The sequence below is a fragment of the Kogia breviceps genome, chromosome 12 (genome assembly GCF_026419965.1).
Source record: "Kogia breviceps isolate mKogBre1 chromosome 12, mKogBre1 haplotype 1, whole genome shotgun sequence".
Classification (NCBI taxonomy): Eukaryota; Metazoa; Chordata; class Mammalia; order Artiodactyla; family Physeteridae; genus Kogia; species Kogia breviceps.
Window position 1 is genome coordinate 56,849,003 of NC_081321.1, and position 5,181 is coordinate 56,854,183.

The window sequence follows — 5,181 nt, forward strand, 5'->3', positions numbered from 1 at the left end:
GATAGTATGCATGCTAAACACCCCCATACCCCCCAAAATCTGGACTCAGATACAGAAACTACCTCAGATGTTCGGTGCCTTCCTGATTTTGTGGCTGAGGAATCCCTTTTTCTTTTTCCCCCTCCTTTCCCTGCCTGGCATCTGGCTCTGGGTCCTCAAACTGTCTCAGCTCACAGCGTCACAAGTATCCAGGCTGGCCCCAGGACATTCTTTGTCTCACCTACCTTCATTTTTCCCATTGCAAAAACCTCTACTCTTCCTTTACTTACTTAACGAACCTTTTCTACTGTCTATTGCTAACCCATAGTTTTTCAAATTACCCCTTGCTAGAGTGACTCCACTGGAGGAAAAACTGTTACTGTTAATGATGAGGCATGAGAATTGTTGATTTTTACCCAGTCGTAGGTTGGTACTAGGTACACCACTGTTTATCAAGAATTTTTATTTTGAATTCCCGTAACAATCCAGAGATGATTATATATGTGCATACACACAAACACACATCAAATATATCAAATATATTACAAATGAGGAAACAGGCTTGGAGAGGTCAAGCAACTTGCCCAGGCTGAAAAAGTACAAGTATTAAATAACAGGATCCAGGCAGTAAGATTCCAGAGTCTCCCAGCTCTTGGTCTCAAGTGATGATGGAATATAGGAATATTATTTGGTTCCTGCCCTTGAAGAACTTAAAAATCGTGTTAGGGGTAGGTGAAATTTATACACACACATGAGTTAAAATAAAAGCAAGAAGCGGAGTTTGTGGTGTTGGGTTTGGTATCTTTGACCGGTTTCCTCCTCTGCAAGATGTAGATAATAGCACCAACCTCAAGGGATTTGAGGACGATTAACTGAGTTGAGCACCGAAGCGCTTAGTACAGTGTGTATCACGCAGTTAGTGGTCAATAAATGTTAACTATCATTATTTTTAAAGGAGGTAGATTGGAGTGGTAAGAATACTGGAGAGAGTCAGAGGGCAGGTGTAGGCGCTGGATCCTTGCACCTAAATTTTCTGAGCCCCGGTTTCCTCCTCTGTACAATCAGGTGGCCTGAGTTGAACACGTCGAAGAGCGGTAAAGGATACAACCAGAGTTTGGGGAAACGAGGGGCCACGGGACAGAAAGGGTTAGCGACCAGCCCGGGGGCGGACTTGCGGGAGCCCTCGGAGAGGCCCCGCCCCGCCCCCGCCTCGCCCCGCCCCGCCCCCGCCTCGCCCCGCCCCGGCCTCGCCCCGCCCCGCCCCGCCTCGCCTCGCCTCGCCTCGCCTCGCCTCGGAGGCCCTGGCAGCTCCAGCCCAGGAGCAGTTCCGGTGCCAAAACCGTTCCCTCCCCCGCTCCCCCGGAAGTGCTTTTCCAGGGTTCGGGCCGGAGAGAGGCCTTGTAGGTACAGACGCTGAGGCTCGGTCGACTCCGAGGAGGGGCTCCTTCCCGGGTGGGAGTCCGGGGTTCCGCGCCCGCCAACCCGCGCTTTGTCCCCTCCCAGCTCCCGAGCCGACGGTGAGTGGCCGGCGGAGTGAACTGCGACGGCCGCGGGCCGCGTCGGGGCTGGCGCTCTCGGGCCCCCGTTGCCCGCTCCGGGCTGCGGGCTGGACTGTCGGGGTTCGAGAAAGGGGGTTGTCGACCGCCGCGGTCTTCGCCCAGCCCGCGGGACTGGAAGGCGCGGGCGGTGGGGCCGTGGGGTGGGCGGGGCGGAGCCGGGGAGGGGGTTCCCGGAGCTGTTGTTGCTGTTGGGACTTGAAAGTAAGAATGGGCTGGGCCTCCGTCCATCCAACCCCCTCATTTCTGCTCCCCCAAATCGTCGCGCTGCCTCTCGGATTTGGTTTTCTCTGTCCGACCCGGGTCTGGGAATCTGGACGTCAGACCCAGTCATAGATTCTAGTTCCCGACTTTCGCGACCTCTGGGTCTGTCCTCGGGCTCAGTAATTAGCTGGGGTCCCAGAGGTGGTGTCTCCTTGGTCCCAGGGCGGGGCGAAGCGTGTGTAGATACCGGAGATCTTTTGCAAGGCTTTCCATCTGGACCCGCTTAGGTGTTGCCTACGGTCGATTTGGACTGCGCCTGGGACGGGTTCTGGATACGTAGGTCGGTGTGGCACCACCGTGCCTCCGATGATCTTTACTCACTCGAAAGCTTACTCAAGCTGTTGTTGAAGTCACTTCTTAAAAAAACAACTTGCTTGAGGAAAATCGGGAGCTCAGGTAAATTCCCTTATTTTCTTGGCAGACGTAAAAAATGATGCTTTCTCTAATCTACATTCCTAATTCTGTGGCTCTCAGAAGTCGCAGTTGGTTGATGAGTTTAGTCTGCGTTTGTTGCACGAATTGACTTCCAAGGGTTGGGGAATTATTATGCCCCCTCTTTCCCGAATTTTGTATACTTGGAATTGTCATTTTCCTTAACAGTTCATATTTGGAATTGTCATTTTCCTTAACTTTTAAAGAAAAATTGTTCTCGGTAACTCCAAGGAGGTTCCTTAGACTGTTACAGCTGTTCCTGCAATGCAGAGGTTCACACAGGTGGGCAGAGGTGTTTTGGTTTTTGTCTTTTGTTGTTGTTGTTTTTTAATTTATAGTATGAGGTGTTTACTTCGGATAAATTGAGCATTTCCTAGAGGAGAAAGTGATGTAGGTAGTTGTTTTTAGTGAACAGATTTTAGGTAATAAACTACTCCTGAAAGGTTTGTAGGAAATAGAATTTTCCACATTTAATGATGATTTTTAAATTATGATCATAAGGGAATGCAGTTACTGCAGGTTTTGACTACCAGTAAGATGACCATTGTTTTTGCAGTGTAAAGTGTATGCACACCACCTTTGTGAAACCAGTGACACTTGCCTGCACTTCTTATCTTTTGCTTATATTAGGACTTATGCTGTAGTTTTTTGGGGGTACTTATCTCATTTTCTCACCTCCCACCACTGGAAGGGGAGGTAGTCTCATGAATTAGGGAAAATAGACTGAAGTGACAAGTTCAGGGAGCTCTCTTATGCAAAAGAAGATTTATTTCAGGGTTGTTGATCTTCAACAGGCAAAGGGTGGATGATTTTTAAAGTCCCTGGAAAAAATTGTGGAGTGAAGATTAGTTGCTCAACTTTTAGATTTAGATGAAAACTGTAGATTCTTAGGTATTTGAAATGCTCTAATTGTTTAGAGCCTATGGTTGGAATATTGGAATTGAGAGAATCTGGAAACGGAGTCAAGTTAGATACGGTTGTGGATCTGTACTGAAGGTATGATAGTTAATGTGTTTTGAAGGGAAGGATTTCAAGAATTGTAAGAACAGAAAAAGGTAACTGGGGAAAATCAGATACCTTTAGTAAGTTTAATTATGTTTAGTTCAACAGATACTGAACATTTACATTGGAGATTATATCATTCAAGTCAATTCAACATATATTGCTATGTTAGGCATCAGGCTGTGTTAGGCAACCATGTAGGAGCAAGTAAAGATACAGCCCTTACAGCTAAGCTTCATGTTTCTGGCAATAATTTTTTTAAGGTTTGTCAGAAATCATGAAGAGCATATTAAATATTTAGGCATATTAAAATATTTTTCTGATTGGAGGTGAGTTCTTTGTGCTTCATGAAAATCACTGCTAGGCATTATAGGATGCAAAGATTAAATCTTGGGTCTTTAGGAATTTGAAATCTAGAAGGGGATGTCAGATATTTGTATAAAAATTTACAGCATATAGAAATATACATTAATACTACCTGAGTGGTTTGATCTAAAGTTTGGAGTTGTATGAAAGGAAAATGGATTCATTCTTAGCTAGAGTAAAGTGGAAAGTGGTGGAGATATAGGTATATTATAGGTATAGTATAAATATATATATAATACTTATAAAGTTAGCTTTGAAGCTCTTAATGAGCATTTAGTGTATATCAGGCTCTATGCTAGTTGCTTTACATACATTTTCTAAGCCTCATAACAACATCTAAGCATATTTCTTAATAATGAGGGCACTGATACTTAAATAAGTTAAGTAACTTATCCGGGCTATGTAGCTAGCAGGTAACTGAGCCCCAATTTGAATCCAGGTCTACCTGGTGCCAAAGCCTGTGTGTTTTCGCTACAGCATGCTACCTTGCAATAAACCAGCAGCCTGAGTTCAACACTGCAGAGGGTAAGACTTTTCTAAGACAAAAGTTTAGGGGCTGGGAGTAGGTGGATGAAGAAAGCTTTTTTTTTTTTTTTTTTTTTTTTTTTTTGTGGTATGCGGGCCTCTCACTGTTGTGGCCTCTCCCGTTGCGGGGCACAGGCTCCGGACGCGCAGGCCCAGCGGCCATGGCTCACGGGCCCAGCCGCTCCGCGGCATGTGGGACCTTCCCGGACCGGGGCACGAACCCGTATCCCCTGCATCGGCAGGCGGATTCTCAACCACTGCGCCACCAGGGAAGCCCTGAAGAAAGCTTTTTAAATAAAGGGAATGATGTGAGCACAAATGTGGAGGTGGGAAAGTTCATTGTGTCCTCAGAGGGAAGTTAGTGGACCAGATTACCTAGAATATAGGGTTCATTTTTGGGAATAAGAGATGAGGTTTGAAATTTAAATTGGGCCTGGATTGTGGAACATGTTTAAATGCTGTATTTAAGAGTATTTGGGAAGTAATGAGAAACTACCAAGATCTAATACTGTAGTGTGTAGAATGATTTGTTGTAGACAGCCGACTTTCAATAGAGTATAAATAACAGGCAAGGGCAGTGGTGTTGGTATCGTTTACTAGGTGGGTGGGAGGGGGGATTATTGGGAAAGGTTTGGAGGAAGTGGAGGTTGAAGATTACACTCAAGTGTGAGTGACGGCAGTGGTGGTACTGTTACTAGAAATACGGACAAGAAGGGGCATAATGAGATCAGTTTTGAATATGGTGAGTTTTTTATATACTTGCCAAACACTGGAAATGCTCAGAGGTTTTTGGAGATACGGGTTTGTAGTTCATGAGAGAGGTCAGTGCTAGGCATATATTAAATGTGTGTAGAGAATAATATAAACAGATGTATTAGTTGAATCTGAATATGAAGATGAAAGAGCCAAGGGAGAGTTTAGATGGAAAGGAAAAAAAAACAACCCTTTATTTTAGATGGCATCTATTTAAAACAGAAAGAAAAGACACTAAATAGATAATTTTATTCAGTGGGTAAAAAACTTGATAGTCCGTGTACTGCTCACTCACATTGCAGAT

At 45.1% G+C, this 5,181-nt stretch overlaps 1 protein-coding gene across 9 annotated transcripts in view; it reads left to right on the forward strand.

The window, feature by feature from the left end:
• The first annotated feature begins 1,327 nt into the window (after positions 1–1,327).
• Positions 1,328–5,181, forward strand: part of FRS2 (fibroblast growth factor receptor substrate 2) — a 121,015-nt gene continuing 117,161 nt past the window's right edge. For all 9 annotated transcript variants that reach the window (XM_067009728.1, XM_067009729.1, XM_067009727.1 and 6 more), the window contains exon 1: positions 1,328–1,496. The gene's annotated coding sequence lies outside the window, so the exon portion shown is untranslated. The remainder of the gene's footprint in view (positions 1,497–5,181) is intronic.